The sequence below is a fragment of the Leuresthes tenuis genome, unplaced genomic scaffold, assembly GCF_036924035.1.
Source record: "Leuresthes tenuis unplaced genomic scaffold, fLeuTen1.0.hap1 SCAF_11, whole genome shotgun sequence".
Lineage (NCBI taxonomy): Eukaryota > Metazoa > Chordata > Actinopteri > Atheriniformes > Atherinopsidae > Leuresthes > Leuresthes tenuis.
Window position 1 is genome coordinate 33,041,562 of NW_027325365.1, and position 27,625 is coordinate 33,069,186.

The following is a 27,625-nucleotide window of genomic DNA, read 5'->3' on the forward strand; positions in this document are numbered from 1 at the left end:
TCTACTGCAAAATACAATGTTGCTCTTTGTTGAAGTCGATCTAGACATTGATAAATATGAAGGACAAAGTAGTTTTCACTTGGTTTGAGTGAAGGAATTCATTTTATACATAAAATCCCAAATCATGCAGAACTCATGAAAATAAGCTTATTCTCGGATTCCGAAAACTTTTGATTTAATCTTTCTTTTATTGCAAAGTACAACGTTGTTTTTTTTTTGTTTAAATCTATCTAGACATTGATAAATATGAAGATAAAAGCTGTTTTAACATAGTTTGGGTGAAGGAATTCATTTTATAGATAAAATCCCAAATCATGCAGAACTCCTCAAAAGGGGCGTGTGGCTTAATCACAATTGTGGTTCTTTCTCATTCAGGGTAATATGAGGACGTTTATGCTTGAAATATATGTAGAAATGGGTACATATGAAGGACAAAGCAGTTTTCACTTGGTTTGAGTGAAGGAATTCATTTTATACATAAAATCCCAAATCATGCAGAACGTATGAAAAGAAGCTTATTCTCGGATTCCTGATCTTTCAGTGTTGCTCTTTCCTCTACTGCGAAATCCAATGTTGTTCTTTGTTGAAATCGATCTAGACATTGATAAATATGAAGGACAAAGTAGTTTTAACTTGGTTTGAGTGAAAGAATTCATTTTATAGCAAAATCCCAAATCATGCAGAACGTATGACAATAAGCTTATTCTCGGATTCCTGATCCTTCAGTGTTGCTCTTTCTTCTACTGCAAAATACAATGTTGCTCTTTGTTGAAGTCGATCTAGACATTGATAAATATGAAGGACAAAGCAGTTTTCACTTGGTTTGAGTGAAGGAATTCATTTTATACATAAAATCCCAAATCATGCAGAATGTATGAAGATAAGCTTATTCTCGGATTCCGAAAACTTTTGATTTAATCTTTCTTTTATTGCAAAGTACAACGTTGTTTTTTTTTGTTTAAATCTATCTAGACATTGATAAATATGAAGATAAAAGCTGTTTTAACATAGTTTGAGTGAAGGAATTCATTTTATAGATAAAATCCCAAATCATGCAGAACTCCTCAAAAGGGGCGTGTGGCTTAATCACAATTGTGGTTCTTTCTCATTCAGGGTAATATGAGGACGTTTATGCTTGAAATATATGTAGAAATGGGTACATATGAAGGACAAAGCAGTTTTCACTTGGTTTGAGTGAAGGAATTCATTTTATACATAAAATCCCAAATCATGCAGAACGTATGAAAAGAAGCTTATTCTCGGATTCCTGATCCTCCAGTGTTGGTCTTTCTTCTACTGCAAAATACAATGTTGCTCGAAGGACAAAGCAGTTTTCACCTGGTTTGAGGGAAGGAATTATTTTTATAGTAAAATCCGACATCGTGCAGAACTCATGAAAATAAGCTTATTCTCGGATTCCTAAAACTTTTGATTTGCTCTTTCTTTTACTGCAAAGTACATCGTTGTTTTTTGTTGAAATCTATCTGGACATTGATAAATACCAGCCGAACATCTCTGCTGCCACTTTTGATAAATTATGGTTGGGCATTCTTACCTTTTCTTACCCGCTTTTTACAAATTATGATCTGACATTCACACCCACTTGCAGTCGAACACCTTCTCTCCCGCTTATGATCATCTGCGGTTTGATATTCGAAAATTTTCTTTCATGTTTTCTAGCAATTATTAATGGACATTCAGACCGTCTTACAGCGGAGCTCCTCCGCTCCCTCTTTTGATAGTGTATGTTCGGGCATTCGAACCTTTCCCTACCCGCTTTTTACAAAGTATAGTCGGACATTCAAACCTTCTTGTTTGAGAAGAAGGTTCGCACCTGCTTTTGATGATGTATGGTTGGGCATTCGCACCTTTTCTTACCCATTTTTCAGTAATTATGGGTGGACATTCAGACCTTCTTACAGCCAAACACCTCCTCTGCCACTTTTGATGGTGTATAGTCTGGCTTTCGAGCCTTTTCTTCCCCGGTTTTTACAAATTATGGTTGGACATTCAGACCTTCTTGCAGCCGAAAACCTCCGCTCCCTCTTTTGATCATACATTGTCGGGCATTCGCACATTGTCTTACCCGCTTTTTAAAAACTTTAGTCGGACATTCACACCTTCTTGCAGGTGAACCACCGCCGCTCCCTCTTTTGATGGTGTATGTTCGGGCATTCAAACCTTTTCTTACCCGCTTTTTACAAACTATGGTCAGACATTCAAACCTTCTTGTAGCCGAAAACCTCCACTCCCTCTTTTTGATCATACATTGTCGGGCATTCGCAACTTTTCTTACCCGCTTTTTACAAACCATGGTCGGACATTCACACCTTCTTGTATCCAAACAACTCCGCTCCCGCTATTGATTGTGTACAGTCGGGTATTTTAACGTTTTCTTACCCGCTTTTTACCAACTATGGTCGGACATTCACACCTTCTTACAGCGGAAAACCTCCGCTCCCTCTTTTGATGGTGTATGTTCGGGCATTCGAACCTTTTCTTAACCGCTTTTTACAAACTATGGTCGGACATTCAAACCTTCTTGTAGCCAAACACATCCACTCCTGCTTTTGATGATGTATGGTTGGGCATTCGAACCTACTTGTTGCCCGCTTTTCATTAATTATGGGTGGACATTCACACCTTGTCGCAGCCAAACACCTCCGCTCCCTGTTTTGATAATGTATGGTTTGACATTCGCACCTTTTCTCACCCGCTTTTTGCAAACTATGGTCGGCCATTCACAGCTTCCTCTCCACCATTCTTGTATGGTGGGATATTCACACCCACTTGCATCCGAAGACCTTTGCCCCCACTTTTGTTGATATTTAGTCGGTCATTCGCACCTTACCCGCTTTTGGCAAACTATGGCCTTCTTGCAGCCAAACACCTCTGATCTCGCTTTTGATGATGTAAGGTTGGGCTATCAGACCTTGCTTCACCTGCTTTTCACCAAATATAGTCGGACATTCACAACTTCTTGCAGCCGAACACCTCCGCTCCACCTTTTAGTGTTCTATGACAACTTTTTTTTCACCGCATTTTATAGATTATGGTTGGAAATTCTCAACCACTCTCATCTGAAGACCTCTCCTCCCGCTTTTGTTAATATATTTGAACTTAAGTCGGACATTCAGACCTTCTTGCAGCTGAACCCCTCTGCTCCCGCTTTTGATGATGTATAGTCGGGCTTCCGAGCCTTTTCTTCCCGGTTTTTATAAACTATGATTGGACATTCAGACCTTCTTGCAGCCGAAAACCTCCGCTCCTTCTTTTGATCATACATTGTCGGGCATTCGCACCTTTTCTTACCCGCTTTTTACAAACCATGGTCGGACTTTCACACCTTTTAGTAGCCGAACAACTCCGCTCCCGCTATTGATTGTGTACAGTCGGGTATTTTAACCTTTTCTTACCCGCTTTTTACCAACTATGGTCGGACATTCACACCTTCTTACAGCGGAACTCCTCCGCTCCCTCTTTTGATGGTGTATGTTCGGTCATTCGAACCTTTTCTTACCCGCTTTTTACAAACTACGGTCGGATATTCAAACCTTCTTGTAGCCGAACACATCCATTCCTGCTTTTGATGATGTATGGTTGGCTATTCGAACCTACTTGTTGCCCGCTTTTAATTAATTATGGGTGGATATTCACACCATGTCGCTGCCAAACACCTCCGCTCCCTGTTTTGATCATGTATGCTTTCACATTCGCACCTTCTCTCACCCGCTTTTTACTATGGTCGGCCATTCACAGCTTCCTCTCCACCATACCTGTATGGTGGGATATTAACACCCACTTGCGTCCAAAGACCTCCGCCCCCACTTTTGTTGATATTTAGTCGGTCATTCGCACGGTCATTTTGGCAAACTCCCGCTATTGATTGTGTACAGTCGGGTATTTTAACGTTTTCTTACCCGCTTTTTACCAACTATGGTCGGACATTCACACCTTCTTACAGCGGAACTCCTCCGCTCCCTCTTTTGATGGTGTATGTTCGGGCATTCGAACCTTTTCTTAACCGCTTTTTACAAACTATGGTCGGACATTCAAACCTTCTTGTAGCCAAACACATCCACTCCTGCTTTTGATGATGTATGGTTGGGCATTCGAACCTACTTGTTGCCCGCTTTTCATTAATTATGGGTGGACATTCACACCTTGTCGCAGCCAAACACCTCCGCTCCCTGTTTTGATAATGTATGGTTTTACATTCGCACCTTTTCTCACCCGCTTTTTGCAAACTATGGTCGGCCATTCACAGCTTCCTCTCCACCATACTTGTATGGTGGGATATTCACACCCACTTGCATCCGAAGACCTTTGCCCCCACTTTTGTTGATATTTAGTCGGTCATTCGCACCCTGCTTTTGGTAAACTATGGCCTTCTTGCAGCCAAACACCTCTGATCTCGCTTTTGATGATGTAAGGTTGGGCATTCAAACCTTGCTTCACCTGCTTTTCACCAAATATAGTCGGACATTCACACCTTCTTGCAGCCGAACACTTCCGCTCCACCTTTTAGTGTTCTATGACACCTTATTTTTCACCGCATTTTATAGATTATGGTTGGAAATTCTCAACCACTCTCATCCGAAGACCTCTCCTCCCGCTTTTGTTAATATATTTGAACTTAAGTCGGACATTCAGACCTTCTTGCAGCTGAACCCCTCTGCTCCCGCTTTTGATGATGTATAGTCGGGCTTCCGAGCCTTTTCTTCCCGGTTTTTACAAACTATGATTGGACATTCAGACCTTCTTGCAGCCGAAAACCTCCGCTCCTTCTTTTGATCATACATTGTCGGGCATTCGCACCTTTTCTTACCCGCTTTTTACAAACCATGGTCGGACTTTCACACCTTTTAGTAGCCGAACAACTCCGCTCCCGCTATTGATTGTGTACAGTCGGGTATTTTAACCTTTTCTTACCCGCTTTTTACCAACTATGGTCGGACATTCACACCTTCTTACAGCGGAACTCCTCCGCTCCCTCTTTTGATGGTGTATGTTCGGTCATTCGAACCTTTTCTTACCCGCTTTTTACAAACTACGGTCGGATATTCAAACCTTCTTGTAGCCGAACACATCCATTCCTGCTTTTGATGATGTATGGTTGGGCATTCGAACCTACTTGTTGCCCGCTTTTAATTAATTATGGGTGGATATTCACACCTTGTCGCTGCCAAACACCTCCGCTCCCTGTTTTGATCATGTATGCTTTCACATTCGCACCTTCTCTCACCCGCATTTTACTATGGTCGGCCATTCACAGCTTCCTCTCCACCATACCTGTATGGTGGGATATTCACACCCACTTGCGTCCAAAGACCTCCGCCCCCACTTTTGTTGATATTTAGTCGGTCATTCGCACGGTCATTTTGGCAAACTTTGGCCTTCTTGCAGCCAAACACCTCTGATCTCGCTTTTGATTATGTAAGGTTGGGCATTCAAACCTTGCTTCACCTGCTTTTCACCAAATATTGTCGGACATTCACACCTTCTTGCAGCCGAACACTTCCGCTTCACCTTTTAGTGTTCTATGGGGCATTCACACCTTTTTTTCACCGCATTTTATAGATTATGGTTGGAAATTCTCACCCACTCTCATCCGAAGACCTCTCCTCTTGATTTTGGTAATATATAGTCGGGCATTCGAACCTTGTCTTACCCGCTTTTTACAAATTATGGTCGGACATTCACACCTACTTGCAGCCGAATACTTCCGCTCCACCTTTTAGTGATGTAGGGTTGGCATTTGCACCTTTTCTTACCCTCTTTTTATACTGATTGCTGAAGATTAAGTTGTTCTTTCTCAAACTACAAAATTGCCTTGTCTTTTACTCTGTGCAAAAGACAAGGCAGCAACAAAAACACCACGGGAACACCGTATTGAGGCTTTGTTCTGACCGCTCATTCGGTGTCGCGTTTCTTTCAAGCAATTCTCCTGGTTAGCCCACACTCGGCTTGCTCCCAGAGCCGTGTTAAAGTCTACTTCGCATTCACTCTCTTTTCTCAGCAGACTAAAAGAAACTTTCGTCTTGGGCTCCCTGAAACTTCCATCCTGCACTGCTGTTTGCTTTTTCACAAGGGCAGAGAAGAGCGCACCGTTCCCAGCGGCACTGCAGTACTGGGTCGATGCTTGAAGTGAACGGAGCAAGCTCCTTTTTCAACTCCTATTGCAAAAAATCCATTTAACATCTAGTCCTTGTATAGAGGACATATCAGACATTAAACTGATAAGAACAGATACTACACTTGAGCTCAGCCAAAAGGCTGAGAAGCGATAACTGTCCACTGGTTCAGGTCCCAGGGCCCTTCCTGGCACAATGCGCACTTGTAGCGGTATTCTTTTTATGGCCATAGGTGGCCAGAGTGTCACTTTGCACCTCCGCCCACCCGCTGCACTGAGCACTCTTCAGCCCTTTTAAATGGTATAACTTTGCACTCCCGCACGCTCCAGCGAGCACCATTCAAGCAACAACTTTGCACTCCAGCTTCGAACATCGGCACAGTCGCAACAAGTAAGGCGTCTCTACTCAGAGAAGTCATTCTGCACAGTAACAAGATTTCTTTTGCACAGAGACAAAGGGCTTCACCCGCAAAAGTAAAGCCTGCCAAAAATAGAAACAACTCATTAGTGCTGCTCTCCACAGAAGTTTTTAGTAAAAGGCGAAAGACTTGTACGTTATGAAGAGAAACCAGAGTACGATTATCCGTCACTGCGGGAGCAGGGCATCAGGCTAGTTGGCATAGCCACCTTCCCCATGGTGAGCTGTGCTTGGTTGAGACGCTTGCTCCCCCCCCTTGCTCCTCGGCTGACCAAGTAGGAACAATCGGGCCCTATTCGATGGCTGCCTTGTCTTTTACTCTGTGCAAAAGACAAGGCAGCAACTAAAACACCACGGGAACACCGTATTGAGGCTTTGTTCTGACCGCTCATTCGGTGTTGCGTTTCTTTCAAGCAATTCTCCCGGTTAGCCCATACTCGGCTCGCTCCCAGAGCCGTGTTAAAGTCTACTTCGCATTCACTCTCTTTTCTCAGCAGGCTCTTGGGATTTTATCTATAAAATGAATTCCTTCACTCAAACTATGTTAAAACTGCTTTGTCCTTCATATTTACCATGTCTAGAAAGATTTAAACAAAAAAAACAACGTTGTACTTTGCAGTAAAAGAAAGAGTAAATCTAAAGTTTCAGGAATCCGAGAATAAGCTTACTTTCATGAGTTCTTCACGATTTCGGATTTTGCTATAAAATGAATTCCTTCACTCAAACTAAATTAAAACTGCTAAACCGCTAATCTGTTACATGTAAGGCAGATGTCAAATTCACCGAAATAGGATCTAAGGGTATTCGGCCAATCAAGCTGTAGTAGCTTCGGTAAAAGAGTATAAGTTGAAGAGTTTGTGAATAAAGGTGTGCGCACACATAGTGAGCTGTAGGAAAATAGGCAGGGAGCAATGCTGGCTGGGGTATATGTTCTTGTATGTTGTCTGACTGTTTGATTTGAATGTGTTGTGTAAGTGTCCTGTTGAATGTTACATGTTTGGGCTTTGACACGCTTCACTGTGGTTGTTAACTGTGTGGTTTGTCCTGAAATGTTATATGTTTGGGCTGTGTGACATGCTTAATGCTTGTCAGTAGCTACCCACTTATTCATATATAGCAACTGACAACATAAGAAGTCCGGACATACTTTGATAGTAGTTGTAGAAGTATCCTTATTGATAATAGATAAAATGGGTGTATGATTGCTGACGGCAGAGCCCTACTGCCAAACTTATGAGTTCTTGTGGCAAACTTGATTCAGTGTCTTGACGTGTATACGCTGTTTCGCTGACTTGATTGTCACAAGAAACAAAGTGTGTTTGATAAGATCCGACCATTTTATTACGGGAGGATCAGTATGTATGGATTCTGATGTGACTGATAAACCCATTCGTATCTTAAGCATAATCTAATACGTGAGACAACGCCCTGGCACACAATCAAAAAAAAAAAAGAGAGAGCGGTTTTGTGTCACCACAGTCCATAATGTAGAAAAGAGAGAAAAAAGCCTTTCTGATTTGGTGTGTGTGCTAACAGTGCAGAGTGTAGAGAAAAGAGAGAAAAGAAAGCCGTTTTGGTGTCACGGGTGTTGTGACTTACACACACATTTCTGAATTGAGAAAGGAAATTATTTTAGAGGAAGCACTAGAGTTTAGATCCCACATTTGTTGATAGGCATTCATTTATTTCTTCACTTCTGATGAAGTTTCAACAATAAACAACATACTTTGTATTATGAGAAAGAACCAGACTCATTCTTCAGGAATCCGAAAATAAGCTCTATTTTACGAGTTATGCACGAATTCGGATTCTCCTATAAAACGAATTCCTTAACTCAAACCAAGTTAAAACTGCTTTGTCCTTCATATTTATTCATGTCTAATCATGTTTCAACGATAAACAACGTTGTACTTTGTGGAATGAGAAAGAACTTCTTTAGCAATAAGCATCTCTCGACATATGACGAAGTACAGATTTTGCTATAAAATTAATTCCTTTTATCAGCCTGACTTAAAACTGTTTGTCCTCCTTATTTATCCACTTCAAATCAAATTTCAACAATTAAAAAAATTTTGTAGTTTGAGAAAGAACAACTTAATCTTCAGCAATCAGTAAAAAAAAGAGGGTAAGAAAAGGTGCAAATGCCAACCATACATCACTAAAAGGTGGAGCGGAAGTATTCGGCTGCAAGTAGATGTGAATGTCCGACCATAATTTGTAAAAAGCGGGTAAGAAAAGGTTCGAATGCCCGACAATATATTAACAAAAGCGGGAGGAGAGGTCTTCGGATGAGAGTGGGTGAGAATTTCCAACCATAATCTATAAAATACGGTGAAAAAAAAGGTGTGAATGCCCCATAGAACATTAAAAGGTGGAGCGGAAGTGTTCGGCTGCAAGAAGGTGTGAATGTCCGACTATATTTGGTGAAAAGCAGGTGAAGCAAGGTCTGAATGCCCAACCTTACATCAACAAAAGCGAGATCAGAGGTGTTTGGCTGCAGGAAGGCCATAGTTTGCCAAAAGCGGGTGCGAATGACCGACTAAATATCAACAAAAGTGGGGGCGGAGGTCTTCGGATGCAAGTGGGTGTGAATAACCCACTACACAAGTATGGTGGAGAGGAAGCTGTGAATGGGCGATCATAGTTTGCAAAAAGCGGGTGAGAAAAGGTGCGAATGTCAAACCATACATTATCAAAACAGGGAGCGGAGGTGCAAGGTGTGAATTTCCGACTAAAGTTTGTAAAAAGCGGGTAAGACAAGGTGAGAATGCCCGACAATGTATGATCAAAAGAGGGAGCGGAGGTTTTTCGGCTGCAAGGTCTGAATGTCCAACCATAATTTGTAAAAACCGGGGATGAAAAGACTCGAAAGCATGACTATACACCATCAAAAGCGGGAGCGGAGGTGTTCAGCTGCAAGAAGGTCTGAATGTCCACCAATAATTACTGAAAAATGGTTAAGAAAAGGTGTGAATGCCCAACCATACATCATCAAAAGCAGGAGTGGATGTGTTCGGCTACAAGAAGGTTTGAATGTCCGACAATAGTTTGTAAAAGGCGGGCAAGAAAAGGTTCGAATGCCCGAACATACACCATCAAAAGAGGGAGCGGAGGTGTTCCGCTGTAAGAAGGTGTGAATGTCCGTCCATAGTTGGTAAAAAGGGGGTAAGAAAAGGTTAGAATTCCCGACTGTACACAATCAAAAGAGGGAGCGGAGTTGTTCAGCTAAGAGAAGGTGTGAAAGTCCAACCATGGTTTGTAAAAAGCGGTTAAGAAAAGGTCCGAATATCTAACCAAACATAATCAAAAGCGGGAGCAGAGCTGTTTGACTGCAAGTAGGTGTGAATGTCAGATCATAATTTGCAAAAAGCTGATGAGAAAGGATGAGAATGCCCGACTATACACCATCAAATGCGGTAGCGGAGTTGTTCGGCTGTTAGTAGGTGTGAATGTCCGACCATAATTGCTGAAAAATATGTTAAAAAAGGTAAGAATGCCGGTCCATACATCATCAAAAGTGGGAGAAGTGGTGTTCGGCTGCAAGTAGGTGTGAATGTCCAGCCATAATTACTCACAAACGGGTAAGAAAAAGTAGTATTGCCAGACCATACATGATCAAATCAGGGAGCGGAGGTGGTTCAGCTGCAAGAAGGTGTGAATGTCCGACTAAAGTTTGTAAAATGTTGGTAAGACAAGGTGCGAATGCCTGACAATGTATGATCAAAAGAGGGAGCGGAGGTGTTCCGCTGCAAGAAGGTCTGAATGTCCAACCATAATTTGTAAAAACCGGGAAGAAAAGGCTCGAAAGCCCGACTATACACCATCAAAAGCGGGAGAGGAGGTGTTCAGCTGCAAGAAGGTTTGAATGTCCGTCAATACTTGCTAGAAAACATGAAAGAAAATTTTCCAATATCAAACCGCACATGATCATAAGCGGGAGAGGAGGTGTTCAGCTGCAAGAAGGTGTGAATGTCCACCCATAATTCCTGAAAAATGGGTAAGAAAAGGTGCGAATGCCCAACCATACATCATCAAAAGCAGGAGTTGATGTGTTTGGCGAAGAGAAGGTTTGACTGCCCGACCATAGTTTGTAAAAAGCGGGTAAGAAAAGGTTCTAATACCCGAAGATACACCATCAAAAGAGGGAGCGGAGGTGTTCCGGTGTAAGACTGTCTGAATGTCCGACCATAGTTGGTAAAAAGCGGGTAAAAAAAGGTTAAAATACCCGACTGTACACAATCAATAGCGGTAGCGGAGTTGTTCAGCTACAAGAAGGTGTGAAAGTCCACCCATGGTTTGTAAAAAGCGGGTAACAAAAGGTTCGAATGCCCGAATATATACCATCAAAAGCGGAAGTGGAGGTGTTCGGCTGCAAGAAAGTGTGAACGTCCGACCAAAGCTTGTAAAAAGTAGTTAAGAAAAGGTTCGAATATCCAACCAAACATAATTAAACGCGGGAGCAGAGCTGTTCGACTGCAAGTAGGTGTGAATGTCAGATCATAATATGCAAAAAGCTGATGAGAAAGGGTGAGAATGCCTGACTATACACCATCAAATGCGGGAGTGGAAGTGTTCGGCTGTAAGTAGGTGTGAATGTCGAACCGTAATGGCTGAAAAATGTGTTAGAAAAGACTAGAATGCTGGACCATACATGATCAAAAGCTGGAGTGGAGGTGATCAGCTGCAAGAAGGTCTGAATGTCCACCAATTACTGAAAAATCGACTACAACAAAGAACAACATTGGACTTTGCAGTAGAAGAAGTTTAAATCGATCTAGACATTGATAAATATGAAGGACAAAGCTGTTTTAACTTGGTTTGAGTGAAGGAATTCATTTTATACATAAAATCCCAAATCATGCAGAACTCATGAAAATAAGCTTATCCTCGGATTCCGAAAACTTTTGATTTAATCTTTCTTTTACTGCAAAGTACAACGTTGGTTTTTTTGTTTAAATCTATCTAGACATTGATAAATATGAAGGTAAAAGCTGTTTTAACATAGTTTGAGTGAAGGAATTCATTTTATAGATAAAATCCCAAATCATGCAGAACTCCTCAAAAGGGGCGTGTGGCTTAATCACAATTGTGGTTCTTTCTCATTCAGAGCAATATGAGGAAGTTTATGCTTGAAATATATGTAGAAATGGGTACATATGAAGGACAGAGCAGTTTTCACTTGTATTGAGTGAAGGAATTCATTTTATAGATAAAATCCCAAATCATGCAAAACTCATGAAAATAAGCTTATTCTCGGATTCCTAAAACTTTTGATTTGCTCTTTCTTTTACTGCAAAGTACATCGTTGTTTTTTGTTGAAATCTATCTGGACATTGATAAATACCAGCCAAACATCTCTGCTGCCACTTTTGATAATTTATGGTTGGGCATTCTTACCTTTTCTTACCCGCTTTTTACAAATTATGATCTGACATTCACACCCACTTGCAGTCGAACACCTTCTCTCCTGCTTATGATCATGTGCGGTTTGATATTCGAAAATTTTCTTTCATGATTTATAGAAATTATTAATGGACATTCAGACCATCTTACAGCGGAGCTCCTTTCCTCCCTCTTTTGATGGTGTATAGTCGGGCATTCAAACCTTTCCCTACCCGCTTTTTACAAACTATAGTCGGACAATCAAACCTTCTTGTAGCCGAACACATCCACTCCTGCTTTTGATGATGTATGTTTGGGCATTCGCACCTTTTCTTACCCATTTTTCAGTAATTATGGGTGGACATTCAGACCTTCTTACAGCCGAACACCTTCTCTGCCGCTTTTGATGGTGTATAGTCTGGCTTTCGAGCCTTTTCTTCCCCGGTTTTTACAAATTATGGTTGGACATTCAGACCTTCTTGCAGCTGAACCACCTCCGCTTCCTGTTTTGATCATGTATGGTCTGGCAATACTACCTTTTCTTACCTGTTTGTGAGTAACTATGGCTGGACATTCACACCTACTTGCAGCCGAACATCAACTCTCCCGCTTTTGATGATGTATGGTCCGGCATTCTTACCTTTTCTAACACATTTTTCAGCAATAATGGTTGGACATTCACACCTACTCACAGACGAACACCTCCGCTCCCGCATTTGATGGTGTATAGTTGGGCATTCTCACCCTTTCTCATCAGCTTTTTGCAAATTATCATCTGACATTCACACCTACTTGCAGTCGAACAGCTCTTCTCCCGCTTTTGATTATGTTTGGTTGGATATTCGAACCTTTTCTTAACTGCTTTTTACAAACTTTGGTCGGACGTTCACACCTTCTTGCAGCCGAACACCACCTCTCCCGCTTTTGATGATGTATGGTCCGGCATTCTTACCTTTTCTAACAGATTTTTCAGCAATTATGGTTGGACATTCACACCTACTTAAAGACGAACACCTCCGCTCCCGCATTTGATGGTGTATAGTCGGGCATTCTCACCCTTTCTCATCAGCTTTTTGCAAATTATGATCTGATATTCACACCTACTTGCAGTCGAACATCTCTGCTCCCGCTTTTGATTATGTTTGGTTGGATATTCTTACCTTTTCTTAACTGCTTTTTACAAACTTTGGTCGGACGTTCACACCTTCTTGACGCCGATCACCTCCGCTTCCGCTTTTGATGGTATATATTCGGGCATTCGAACCTTTTCTTAACCGCTTTTTACAAACCATGGCTGGACTTTCACACTTTGTTGCTGAACAACTACGCTCCCTCTTTTGATTGTGTACAGTCGGGTATTTTAACCTTTTCTTACCCGCATTTTACCAACTTTGGTCGGACGTTCACACCTTCTTACAACGGAACACCTCCGCTCCCTCTTTTGATGGCGTATCTTCGGGCATTCGAACCTTTTCTTACCCGCTTTTTACAAACTATGGTCGGGCATTCAAACATTTTGTCGCCAAACACATCCACTCCTGCTTTTGATGATGCATGGTTGGGCATTCGCACCTTTTCTTACCCATTTTTCAGTAATTATGGGTGGACATTCACACCTTCTTGCAGCTGAACACCTCCTCTCCCACTTATGATCATGTGCGGTTTGATATTGGAAAATTTTCTTTCATGTTTTCTAGCAAGTATTGACGGACATTCAGACCTTCTTGCAGCTGAACACCTCCGCTCCCGCTTTTGATGGTGTACAGTCGGGTATTTTAACCTTTTCTTACCCGCTTTTTGCCAACTATGGTCGGACATTCACACCCTCTTACACCGGAACACCTCCGCTCCCTCTTTTGATGGTGTATGTTTGGGAATTCAAACCTTTTCTTATCCGCTTTTTACAAACCATGGTCGGACTTTCCCACCTTCCTGTAGCCGAACAACTCCGCTCCCTCTTTTGATCATACATTGTCAGGCATTCGCACCTTGTCTTACCAACATTTTACAAACTTTAGTCGGACATTCACACCTTCTTGCAGCTGAACCACCTCCGCTCCCTGTTTTGATCATGTATGGTCTGGCAATACTACCTTTTCTTACCCGTTTGTGAGTAATTATGGCTGGACATTCACACCTACTTGCAGCCGAACACCACTTCTCCCGCTTTTGATGATGTATGGACCGGCATTCTTACCTTTTCTAACATATTTTTCAGCAATTATTGTCGGAGATTCACACCTACTCACAGCCGAACAACTCCGCTACCGCATTTGATGGTGTATAGTCGGGCATTCTCACCCTTTCTCATCAGCTTTTTGCAAATTATGATCTGACATTCACACCTACTTGCAGCCGAACACCACTTCTCCCGCTTTTGATGATGTATGGACCGGCATTCTTACCTTTTCTAACATATTTTTCAGCAATTATGGTCGCAGATTCACACCTACTCACAGCCGAACAACTCCGCTCCCTCTTTTGATTGTTTACAGTCGGGTATTTGAACCTTTTCTTACCCCCTTTTTACCAACTACGGTCGGACATTCACACCTTCTTACAGCGGAACACCTCCGCTCCCTCTTTTGATGGTGTATGTTCGGGCATTCGAACCTTTTCTTACCCACCTTTTACAAACTATTGTCGGACATTCAAACCTTCTTGTAGCCGAACACATCCACTCCTGCTTTTGATGATGTATGGTTGGGCATTCACACCTTTTCTTAACCATTTTTCAGTAATCATTGGTGGACATTCACACCTTCTTGCAGCTGAACACCTCCGCTCCCGCTTTTGATGGTGTATAGTCGTGCTTTCGAGCCTTTTCATCCCCGGTTTTTACAAATTATGGTTGGACATTCAGACCTTGCAGCCGAAAAACCTCCGCTCCCTCTTTTGATCATACATTGTCTGGCATTCGCACCTTGTCTTACCCCATTTTTACAAACTTTAGTCAGAAATTCACACCTTGCAGCTGAACCACCTTCGCTCCCTGTTTTGATCATGTATGGTCTGGCAATACTACCGTTTCTTACCCGTTTGTGAGTAATTACGGCTGGATATTAACACCTACTTGCTGCCCAACACCACCTCTCCCGCTTTTGATGATGTATGATCCGGCATTCTAGTCTTTTCTAACACATTTTTCAGCAATTATGGTCAGACATTCACACCTACTCACAGCCGAACACTTCCGCTCCCGCATTTGATGGTGTATAGTCGGGCATTCTCACCCGTTCTCATCAGCTTTTTGCAAATTATGATCTGACATTCACACCTACTTGCAGTCGAACAGCTCTGCTCCCGCTTTTGATTATGTTTGGTTGGATATTCGAACCTTTTCTTAAGTGCTTTTTACAAACTTTGGTCGGACGTTCACACCTTCTTGCAGCCGAACACCTCCGCTTCCGCTTTTGATGGTATATATTCGGGCATTTGAACCTTTTCTTACCCGCTTTTTACAAACTATGGTCGGACATTCAAACCTTCTTGTAGCCGAATACATCCACTCCTGCTTTTAATGATGAATGGTTGGGCATTCGAACCTACTTGTTGCCCGCTTTTCATTAATTTTGGGTGGACATTCACACCTTGTCGCAGCCAAACACCTCCGCTCCCTGTGTTGATCATGTATGGTTTGACATTCGCACCTTTTCTCACCCGCTTTTTTCAAACTATGATCGCCCATTCACAGCTTCCTCTCCACCATACTTGTATAGTGGGTTATTCACACCCTCTTACACCGGAACACCTCCGCTCCCTCTTTTGATGGTGTATGTTTGGGAATTCAAACCTTTTCTTATCCGCTTTTTACAAACCATGGTCGGACTTTCCCACCTTCCTGTAGCCGAACAACTCCGCTCCCTCTTTTGATCATACATTGTCAGGCATTCGCACCTTGTCTTACCAACATTTTACAAACTTTAGTCGGACATTCACACCTTCTTGCAGCTGAACCACCTCCGCTCCCTGTTTTGATCATGTATGGTCTGGCAATACTACCTTTTCTTACCTGTTTGTGAGTAACTATGGCTGGACATTCACACCTACTTGCAGCCGAACACCAACTCTCCCGCTTTTGATGATGTATGGTCCGGCATTCTTACCTTTTCTAACACATTTTTCAGCAATAATGGTTGGACATTCACACCTACTCACAGACGAACACCTCCGCTCCCGCATTTGATGGTGTATAGTTGGGCATTCTCACCCTTTCTCATCAGCTTTTTGCAAATTATCATCTGACATTCACACCTACTTGCAGTCGAACAGCTCTTCTCCCGCTTTTGATTATGTTTGGTTGGATATTCGAACCTTTTCTTAACTGCTTTTTACAAACTTTGGTCGGACGTTCACACCTTCTTGCAGCCGAACACCACCTCTCCCGCTTTTGATGATGTATGGTCCGGCATTCTTACCTTTTCTAACACATTTTTCAGCAATTATGGTTGGACATTCACACCTACTTAAAGACGAACACCTCCGCTCCCGCATTTGATGGTGTATAGTCGGGCATTCTCACCCTTTCTCATCAGCTTTTTGCAAATTATGATCTGATATTCACACCTACTTGCAGTCGAACATCTCTGCTCCCGCTTTTGATTATGTTTGGTTGGATATTCTTACCTTTTCTTAACTGCTTTTTACAAACTTTGGTCGGACGTTCACACCTTCTTGACGCCGATCACCTCCGCTTCCGCTTTTGATGGTATATATTCGGGCATTCGAACCTTTTCTTAACCGCTTTTTACAAACCATGGCTGGACTTTCACACTTTGTTGCTGAACAACTACGCTCCCTCTTTTGATTGTGTACAGTCGGGTATTTTAACCTTTTCTTACCCGCATTTTACCAACTTTGGTCGGACGTTCACACCTTCTTACAACGGAACACCTCCGCTCCCTCTTTTGATGGCGTATCTTCGGGCATTCGAACCTTTTCTTACCCGCTTTTTACAAACTATGGTCGGACATTCAAACATTTTGTCGCCAAACACATCCACTCCTGCTTTTGATGATGCATGGTTGGGCATTCGCACCTTTTCTTACCCATTTTTCAGTAATTATGGGTGGACATTCACACCTTCTTGCAGCTGAACACCTCCTCTCCCGCTTATGATCATGTGCGGTTTGATATTGGAAAATTTTCTTTCATGTTTTCTAGCAAGTATTGACGGACATTCAGACCTTCTTGCAGCTGAACACCTCCGCTCCCGCTTTTGATGGTGTACAGTCGGGTATTTTAACCTTTTCTTACCCGCTTTTTGCCAACTATGGTCGGACATTCACACCCTCTTACACCGGAACACCTCCGCTCCCTCTTTTGATGGTGTATGTTTGGGAATTCAAACCTTTTCTTATCCGCTTTTTACAAACCATGGTCGGACTTTCCCACCTTCCTGTAGCCGAACAACTCCGCTCCCTCTTTTGATCATACATTGTCAGGCATTCGCACCTTGTCTTACCAACATTTTACAAACTTTAGTCGGACATTCACACCTTCTTGCAGCTGAACCACCTCCGCTCCCTGTTTTGATCATGTATGGTCTGGCAATACTACCTTTTCTTACCCGTTTGTGAGTAATTATGGCTGGACATTCACACCTACTTGCAGCCGAACACCACCTCTCCCGCTTTTGATGATGTATGGACGGGCATTCTTACCTTTTCTAACATATTTTTCAGCAATTATTGTCGGAGATTCACACCTACTCACAGCCGAACAACTCCGCTACCGCATTTGATGGTGTATAGTCGGGCATTCTCACCCTTTCTCATCAGCTTTTTGCAAATTATGATCTGACATTCACACCTACTTGCAGCCGAACACCACTTCTCCCGCTTTTGATGATGTATGGACCGGCATTCTTACCTTTTCTAACATATTTTTCAGCAATTATGGTCGCAGATTCACACCTACTCACAGCCGAACAACTCCGCTCCCTCTTTTGATTGTTTACAGTCGGGTATTTGAACCTTTTCTTACCCCCTTTTTACCAACTACGGTCGGACATTCACACCTTCTTACAGCGGAACACCTCCGCTCCCTCTTTTGATGGTGTATGTTCGGGCATTCGAACCTTTTCTTACCCACCTTTTACAAACTATTGTCGGACATTCAAACCTTCTTGTAGCCGAACACATCCACTCCTGCTTTTGATGATGTATGGTTGGGCATTCACACCTTTTCTTAACCATTTTTCAGTAATCATTGGTGGACATTCACACCTTCTTGCAGCTGAACACCTCCGCTCCCGCTTTTGATGGTGTATAGTCGTGCTTTCGAGCCTTTTCATCCCCGGTTTTTACAAATTATGGTTGGACATTCAGACCTTGCAGCCGAAAAACCTCCGCTCCCTCTTTTGATCATACATTGTCTGGCATTCGCACCTTGTCTTACCCCATTTTTACAAACTTTAGTCAGAAATTCACACCTTGCAGCTGAACCACCTTCGCTCCCTGTTTTGATCATGTATGGTCTGGCAATACTACCGTTTCTTACCCGTTTGTGAGTAATTACGGCTGGATATTAACACCTACTTGCTGCCCAACACCACCTCTCCCGCTTTTGATGATGTATGATCCGGCATTCTAGTCTTTTCTAACACATTTTTCAGCAATTATGGTCAGACATTCACACCTACTCACAGCCGAACACTTCCGCTCCCGCATTTGATGGTGTATAGTCGGGCATTCTCACCCGTTCTCATCAGCTTTTTGCAAATTATGATCTGACATTCACACCTACTTGCAGTCGAACAGCTCTGCTCCCGCTTTTGATTATGTTTGGTTGGATATTCGAACCTTTTCTTAAGTGCTTTTTACAAACTTTGGTCGGACGTTCACACCTTCTTGCAGCCGAACACCTCCGCTTCCGCTTTTGATGGTATATATTCGGGCATTTGAACCTTTTCTTACCCGCTTTTTACAAACTATGGTCGGACATTCAAACCTTCTTGTAGCCGAATACATCCACTCCTGCTTTTAATGATGAATGGTTGGGCATTCGAACCTACTTGTTGCCCGCTTTTCATTAATTTTGGGTGGACATTCACACCTTGTCGCAGCCAAACACCTCCGCTCCCTGTGTTGATCATGTATGGTTTGACATTCGCACCTTTTCTCACCCGCTTTTTTCAAACTATGATCGCCCATTCACAGCTTCCTCTCCACCATACTTGTATAGTGGGTTATTCACACCCTCTTACACCGGAACACCTCCGCTCCCTCTTTTGATGGTGTATGTTTGGGAATTCAAACCTTTTCTTATCCGCTTTTTACAAACCATGGTCGGACTTTCCCACCTTCCTGTAGCCGAACAACTCCGCTCCCTCTTTTGATCATACATTGTCAGGCATTCGCACCTTGTCTTACCAACATTTTACAAACTTTAGTCGGACATTCACACCTTCTTGCAGCTGAACCACCTCCGCTCCCTGTTTTGATCATGTATGGTCTGGCAATACTACCTTTTCTTACCCGTTTGTCAGTAATTATGGCTGGACATTCACACCTACTTGCAGCCGAACACCACTTCTCCCGCTTTTGATGATGTATGGACCGGCATTCTTACCTTTTCTAACATATTTTTCAGCAATTATTGTCGGAGATTCACACCTACTCACAGTCGAGCAGCTCTGCTCCCGCTTTTGATTATGTTTGGTTGGATATTCGAACCTTTTCTTAACTGCTTTTTACAAACTTTGGTCGGACGTTCACACCTTCTTGCAGCCGAACACCTCCGCTTCCGCTTTTGATGGTATATATTCGGGCATTCGAACCTTTTCTTACCCGCTTTTTACAAACTATGGTCGGACATTCAAACCTTCTTGTAGCCGAACACATCCACTCCTGCTTTTTATGATGTATGGTTTGGCATTCGAACCTACTTGTTGCCCCTTTTCATTAATTTTGGGTGGACATTCACACCTTGTCGCAGCCAAACACCTCCGCTCCCTGTTTTGATCATGTATGGTTTGACATTAGCACCTTTTCTCACCCGCTTTTTGCAAACTATGATCGCCCATTCACAGCTTCCTCTCCACCATACTTGTGTAGTGGGTTATTGACACCCACTTGCATCCGAAGACCTCCGCCCCCACTTTTGTTGATATTTAGTCGGTCATTCGCACCCTGCTTTTGGTAAACTATGGCCTTCCTGCAGCCAAACACCTCTTATCTCGCTTTTGATGATGTAAGGTTGGGCATTCAGACCTTGCTTCACCTGCTTTTCACCAAATATAGTCGGACATTCACACCTTCTTGTAGCCGAACACTTCCGCTCCACCTTTTAGTGTTCTATGGGGCATTCACACCTTTTTTTTCACCGCATTTTATAGATTATGGTTGGAAATTCTCACCCACTCTCATCCGAAGACCTCTCCTCCCGCTTTTTTTAATATATTGTCGGGCATTCGAACCTTTTCTTACCCGCTTTTTACAAATTATGGTCGGACATTCACATCTACTTGCAGCCGAATACTTCCGCTCCACCTTTTATTGATGTATGGTTGGCATTTGCACCTTTTCTTACCCTCTTTTCTTACTGATTGCTGAAGATTAAGTTGTTCTTTCTCAAACTACAACATTTTTTTAATTGTTGAAATTTGATTTGAAGTGGATAAATAAGGAGGACAAACAGTTTTAAGGCAGGCTGATAGAAGGAATTAATTTTATAGCAAAATCTATACTTCGTCATATGTCGAGAGATGCTTATTGCTAAAGAAGTTCTTTCTCATTCTACAAAGTACAACGTTGTTTATCGTTGAAACTTGATTAGACATGAATAAATATGAAGGACAAAGCAGTTTTAACTTGGTTTGAGTTAAGGAATTCGTTTTATAGGAGAATCCGAATTCGTGCATAACTCGTAAAATAGAGCTTATTTTCGGATTATTGAAGAATGAGTCTGGTTCTTTCTCATAATACGAAGTATGTTGTTTATTGTTGAAATTTCATCAGAAGTGAAGAAATAAATGAATGCCTATCAACAAATGTGGGATCTAAACTCTAGTGCTTCCTCTAAAATAATTTCCTTTCTCAATTCAGAAATGTGTGTGTAAGTCACAACACCCGTGACACCAAAACGGCTTTCTTTTCTCTCTTTTCTCTACACTCTGCACTGTTAGCACACACACCAAATCAGAAAGGCTTTTTTCTCTCTTTTCTACATTATGGACTGTGGTGACACAAAACCGCTCTCTCTTTTTTTTTTTTTGATTGTGTGCCAGGGCGTTGTCTCACGTATTAGATTATGCTTAAGATACGAATGGGTTTATCAGTCACATCAGAATCCATACATACTGATCTTCCCCTAATAAAATGGTCGGATCTTATCAAACACACTTTGTTTCTTGTGACAATCAAGTCAGCGAAACAGCGTATACACGTCAAGACACTGAATCAAGTTTGCCACAAGAGCTCATAAGTTTGGCAGTATGGCTCTGCCATCAGCAATCATACACCCATTTTATTTTCGTGAGACATGTGCAGGCACCTGTTCATCTACTGTTCTATCACTATGAATTAGTTTATCCATTATCAATAAGGATACTTCTACAACTACTATCAAAGTATGTCCGGACTTCTTATGTTGTCAGTGTCTATATATGAATAAGTGGGTAGCTACTGACAAGCATTAAGCATGTCACACAGCCCAAACATATAACATTTCAGGACACACCACACAGTTAACAACCACAGTGAAGCGTGTCAAAGCCCAAACATGTAACATTCAACAGGACACTTACACAACACATTCAAATCAAACAGTCAGACAACATACAAGAACATATACCCCAGCCGGCATTGCTCCCTGCCTATTTTCCTACAGCTCACTATGTGTGCGCACACCTTTATTCACAAACTCTTCAACTTATACTCTTTTACCGAAGCTGCTACAGCTTGATTGGCCGAATACCCTTAGATCCTATTTCGGTGAATTTAACATCTACCTTACATGTAACAGATTAGCGGTTTAACAGTTTTAATTTAGTTTGAGTGAAGGAATTCATTTTATAGCAAAATCCGAAATCGTGAAGAACTCATGAAAGTAAGCTTATTCTCGGATTCCTGAAACTTTAGATTTGCTCTTTCTTTTACTGCAAAGTACAACGTTGTTTTTTTTGTTTAAATCTTTCTAGACATGGTAAATATGAAGGACAAAGCAGTTTTAACATAGTTTGAGTGAAGGAATTCATTTTATAGATAAAATCCCAAGAGTCTGCTGAGAAAAGAGAGTGAATGCGAAGTAGACTTTAACACGGCTCTAGGAGCGAGCCGAGTGTGGGCTAACCGGGAGAATTGCTTGAAAGAAACGCAACACCGAATGAGCGGTCAGAACAAAGCCTCAATACGGTGTTCCCGTGGTGTTTTAGTTGCTGCCTTGTCTTTTGCACAGAGTAAAAGACAAGGCAGCCATCGAATAGGGCCCGATTGTTCGTACTTGGTCAGCCGAGGAGCAAGGGGGGGGAGCAAGCGTCTCAACCAAGCACAGCTCACCATGGGGAAGGTGGCTATGCCAACTAGCCTGATGCCCTGCTCCCGCAGTGATGGATAATTGTACTCTGGTTTCTCTTCATAACGTACAAGTCTTTCGCCTTTTACTAATGATTTCCGTGGAGAGCAGCACTAATGAGTTGTTTCTATTTTTGGCAGGCTTTACCTATGCGGGTGAAGCCCTTTCTGTCTGTGCAAAAGAAATCTTGTTACTGTGCAGAGTGACTTCTCTGAGTAGAGACGCCTTACTTGTTGCGACTGTGCCGATGTTCGAAGCTGGAGTGCAAAGTTGTTGCTTGAATGGTGCTCGCTTGAGCGTGCGGGAGTGCAAAGTTATACCAGTTAAAAGGGCTGAAGAGTGCTCAGTGCAGCGGGTGGGCGGAGGTGCAAAGTGACACTCTGGCCACCTATGGCCATAAAAAGAACACCGCTACAAGTGCGCAATGTGCCAGGACGGGCCCTCGGACGTGAACCAGTGGACAGTTATCGCTTCTCTGCCTTTTGGCTAAGATCAAGTTCAGTATCTGTTCTTATCAGTTTAATATCTGATATGTCCTATATACGAGGACTACATATTAAATTGATTTTTTAGCAATAGGAGTTGAAATTGGAGCTTGCTCAATGCAGCGGGTGGGCGGAGATGCAAAGTGACACTCTGGCCACCTCGAAAACCGAGGTTACATCCACTACCAGGGGCAGCCCAAGCTCTGCCGCAAGTGCGGTGAGCATGGGCACCTGGTTGAGGCTTGTACCAAGGTGATATGTGGGAAGTGCAGAGAAATTGAGCACACTTTTGGATAGTGTCCAAATGGCAGGAAATGTAATCTCTGTGGAGAATTAAATCACCTCTTCAGAGATTGCCCTAAATCTTTTGCCAACAAATTAAAGACGCTAAAGCCACAGTCAAGCCAACAAAGAGAAGGACCAGAGGTGGCAGTTGGTGAACAAAGTGAAGAGGTTGACCCAATAAATTCAAACTTCCCGCCAAAAGCTTGGGTTTGAAGTGAGGAGCAAAAAGGGGTAGGGCCTGTAGAGGCCTCACCACTCAGTGCTTAAGTCTGTGAGAATTCACAGGCAGAGGGTGGAGATACGCTAAATGAGGAGGAAGAGCAGACAGGTGAGTCTAGTGAAGATACTCACCTCCCCGAAGGTCAACAGCCGAAGAGGACGGCATCTGAGTTGTCCTATGATTCCCCAGTGGTATCAGAGAAGAGGGGAAGGGTTAGGTCCCTTTCAGACAGTTCTTCAGTGGAAGAACCTAGAGTCTTCCCCTCCGACTCACAAAATGAGGTCTCCTTTTTAACTTTAGCTCTGCAATCAACCCCCAGGGACTCAAAGTTAAATGCAACATTGCGTCAGAGGCCAACACCGAGAGTCCGAAAAGGAAATATAGATCACCCTACTCACTTTTCACCTAAAGAAATGAAGGAAGAGCTAGTTTCCCAAGAAATAACCTGAGTGTGTAATTTGTTTTGATAACTTAGAAAAACGAAAATGACATACCTACTTTCCTTTATCCTTTTAATGGTTCTCACCTTCTCAACACTAAATGTGAGAAGTGTGAAATCAAAGACAAGAGCCCAGAGTATTTTATCCTTCTTAGACTCCATAAAATCAGATGTGTTTTTAATACAAGAATGTGGACTACCTTTTTTTAAAAAACCAGAGACAATGGGAGGAAATGTGGCCCCATTTATCGATATGGAGTGGCTCAAATCAAAATAAAAATGATGGTGTGGCCATTCTAATTAAAAATCCGCATGTTCTGGTGAAAGGTAGCACAGTGGTGAGAGACAGACGGGCACTTTTAGCACACTTGAATTTTATGGGGCAAGACTTTAACCTCTTAAATATTTATGGTTTCAATGGACAAAATGACAGGTATGACATTTTAGAAGATATACAGCTTTACATGCTAGGGCAAGTACCTTTAGTTGTAGGAGGGGATTTTAACTTTATCTTGAGCAGAAAAGATAGAAAAAGAGCAGGGGGAGATTTTAAAATGGATAAGACTTCGATTTTACTTCAGGGCATGTGCAGGGATTTTAAGCTTACTGACTGTTTTAAAACCATGCATCCCAGAGAGGAGGGCTTCACCTGGTTTAGTCATGATGGCACCAGAGCCTCTCGCATTGATTATTTCTTTACTAGAGATTGCCCACCCACTGATGTTAGATTAACCCCTGTTTTCTTTTCAGACTACCTTATGCTCTCCTGCACCCTTTCACCCCCTTCTGGTGTGACGGTAGGAAGTGGTCTGTGGAAACTCAACTGTTCCCTGTTGGAGGATGAAAATCATAGTCAGTCAGTACAGGGAATGTTATAAAGAGTGGCAGACCCTTCAAGACCTCTACCAAATACATGCACAATGGTGGGAAATGGTGAAGGAAACGACCCAGACTTTTTTTAAACAGCAAGGTAAACGTAAAAATAGAATAGATGTATGATGGGACTACAGAAACGCTTACAGCGCTACTTTAAACTAAATCAGTGTGGCATAGACTTTAATGAAGAAATCAAAGATGTCAAAAAGGAAATGTCAGTTTTAGCAGAAATAAAGAGTAAAGGAATTTTTGTAAGAAGCAGGGAGCAGGAAATTGAGGAAGGTGAAACATGCACATGGTACTTTTTTAAGAAAGTTATAAATAAAAAGGAGTGTATTCAAAATCTAAAGAGAGAAGATGGGTTTTTAACAAAATCCACACAAGAGATGATTTAAACTCTACATACCTTTTATAGTAACATGTACAAAGAGAAAGCAGTGCACTTGGAAACATCGGCAGAAATTTTAAAATTCGTTGACAAAACCGTAAAAGAGAATGCACACTTGACACAGGATTTTACTGCTTTAGAGTTAAGCGTCTTTTGAGAGCAAGCGTCTCAACCAAGCAAAGCTCACCATGGGGAAGGTGGCTATGCCAACTAGCCCGATGCCCTGCTCCCGCAGTGACGGATAATCGTACTCTGGTTTCTCCTCATAACGTACAAGTCTTTCGCCTTTTACTAATGATTTCCGTGGAGAGCAGCACTAATGAGTTGTTTCTATTTTTGGCAGGCTTTACTTTTGCGGGTCTTTTGTCTCTGTGCAAAAGAAATCTTGTTACTGTGCAGAATGACTTCTCTGAGTAGAGACGCCTTACTTGTTGCGACTGTGCCGATGTTCGAAGCTGGAGTGCAAAGTTGTTGCTTGAATGGTGCTCTCCGGAGCGTGCGGGACTGCAAAGTTATACCATTTAAAAGGGCTGAAGAGTGCTCAGTGCAGCGGGTGGGCGGAGGTGCAAAGTGACACTCTGGTCACCTATGGCCATAAAAAGAATACCGCTACAAGTGCGCATTGTGCCAGGAAGGGCCCTCGGACGTGAACCAGTGGACAGTTATCGCTTCTCGGCCCTTTGGCTTAGCTCAAGTGTAGTATCTGTTCTTATCAGTTTAATGTCTGATATGTCCTCTATATGAGGACTACATGTTAAATGGATTTTTTGCAATAGGAGTTGAAAAAGGAGCTTGCTCCGTTCACTTCAAGCATCGACCCAGTACTGCAGTGCCGCTGGGAACGGTAGGCTCTTCTCTGCTCTTGTGAAAAAGCAAACAGCGGTGCAGGATGGAAGTTTCTTTTAGTCTGCTGAGAAAAGAGAGTGAATGCGAAGTAGACTTTAACACGGCTCTGGGAGCAAGCCGAGTGCGGGCTAACCGGGAGAATTGCTTGAAAGAAACGCGACACCGAATGAGCGGTCAGAACAAAGCCTCAATATGGTGTTCCCGTGGTGTTTTTGTTGCTGCCTTGTCTTTTGCACAGAGTAAAAGACAAGGCAATTTTGTAGTTTGAGAAAGAACAACTTAATCTTCAGCAATCAGTATAAAAAGAGGGTAAGAAAAGGTGCAAATGCCAACCATACATCACTAAAAGGTGGAGCGGAAGTATTCGGCTGCAAGTAGGTGTGCATGTCCGACCATAATTTGTAAAAAGCGGGTAAGACAAGGTTCGAATGCCCGACTTTATATTACCAAAAGCGAGAGGAGAGGTCTTCGGATGGGAGTGGGTGAGAATTTCCAACCATAATCTATGAAATGCGGTGAAAAAAAGGTGTGAATGCCCCATAGAACACTAAAAGGTGGAGCGGAAGTGTTCGGCTGCAAGAAGGTGTGAATGTCCGACTATATTTGGTGAAAAGCAAGTGAAGCAAGGTCTGATAGCCCAACCTTACATCATCAAAAGCGAGATCAGAGGTGTTTGGCTGCAAGAAGGCCATAGTTTGCCAAAATGACCGTGCGAATGACCGACTAAATATCAACAAAAGTGGGGGCGGAGGTCTTCGGATGCAAGTGGGTGTGAAGTATGTGAAGTATGTGAAGTATGGTGGAGAGAAAGCTGTGAATGGCCGACCATAGTTTGCAAAAAGCGGGTGAGAAAAGGTGCGAATGTCCAACCACACATGATCAAAACAGGGAGCGGAGGTGTTTGGCAGCGACAAGGTGTGAATATCCACCCATAATTAATTAAAAGCGGGCAACAAGTAGGTTCGAATGCCCAACCATACATCATCAAAAGCAGGAATGGATGTGTTCGGCTACAAGAAGGTTTGAATATCCGACCGTAGTTTGTAAAAAGCGGGTAAGAAAAGGTTCGAATGCCCGAACATACACCATCAAAAGAAGGAGCGGAGGTTTTCGGCTGCAAGAAGGTCTGAATGTCCAATCATAATTTGTAAAAACCGGGAAGAAAATGCTCGGAAGCCGAACAATACATCATCAAAAGCGGGAGCAGAGGGGTTCAGCTGCAAGAAGGTCTGAATGTCCATCAATAATTGCTTTAAAACATGAAAGAAAATTTTCGAATATCAAACTGCACATGATCATAAGCGGGAGAGGAGGTGTTCAGCTGCAAGAAGGTGTGAATGTCCACCCATAATTACTGAAAAATGGGTAAGAAAAGGTGTGAATGCCAAACCATACATCATCAAAAGAGGGAGCAGAGGTGTTCCGCTGTAAGACGGTGTGAATGTCCGAACATAGTTGTTAAAAAGCGGGTAAGAAAAGGTTAAAATACCCGACTGTACACAATCAATAGCGGGAGCGGAGTTGTTCGGCTACAAGAAGGTGTGAAAGTCTGACCATGGTTTGTAAAAAGCTGGTAAGAAAAGGTTCGTATGCCCGAATATATACCATCAAAAGCGGAAGCAGAGGTGTTCGGCTGCA

At 42.6% G+C, this 27,625-nt stretch overlaps 6 non-coding genes across 6 annotated transcripts; 4 read left to right on the forward strand and 2 right to left on the reverse strand.

Moving 5' to 3' along the window:
• Nucleotides 1-6,097: 6,097 nt before the first annotated feature.
• Nucleotides 6,098-6,288, reverse strand: LOC140318724 (U2 spliceosomal RNA). Its single transcript, XR_011917875.1, has one exon. It is a non-coding gene; the product is annotated as a U2 spliceosomal RNA (small nuclear RNA).
• Nucleotides 6,289-6,596: 308 nt separating this feature from the next.
• Nucleotides 6,597-6,710, reverse strand: LOC140318781 (U5 spliceosomal RNA). The gene has a single exon (XR_011917926.1). It is a non-coding gene; the product is annotated as a U5 spliceosomal RNA (small nuclear RNA).
• Nucleotides 6,711-22,492: 15,782 nt separating this feature from the next.
• Nucleotides 22,493-22,606, forward strand: LOC140318713 (U5 spliceosomal RNA). Its single transcript, XR_011917865.1, has one exon. It is a non-coding gene; the product is annotated as a U5 spliceosomal RNA (small nuclear RNA).
• A 308-nt stretch (nt 22,607-22,914) lies between these two features.
• LOC140318761 (U2 spliceosomal RNA) lies at nt 22,915-23,101 on the forward strand. The gene has a single exon (XR_011917907.1). It is a non-coding gene; the product is annotated as a U2 spliceosomal RNA (small nuclear RNA).
• A 2,287-nt stretch (nt 23,102-25,388) lies between these two features.
• LOC140318715 (U5 spliceosomal RNA) lies at nt 25,389-25,503 on the forward strand. Its single transcript, XR_011917867.1, has one exon. It is a non-coding gene; the product is annotated as a U5 spliceosomal RNA (small nuclear RNA).
• A 302-nt stretch (nt 25,504-25,805) lies between these two features.
• On the forward strand, nt 25,806-25,996 carry LOC140318739 (U2 spliceosomal RNA). Its single transcript, XR_011917885.1, has one exon. It is a non-coding gene; the product is annotated as a U2 spliceosomal RNA (small nuclear RNA).
• The last annotated feature ends 1,629 nt before the right edge of the window (nt 25,997-27,625 follow it).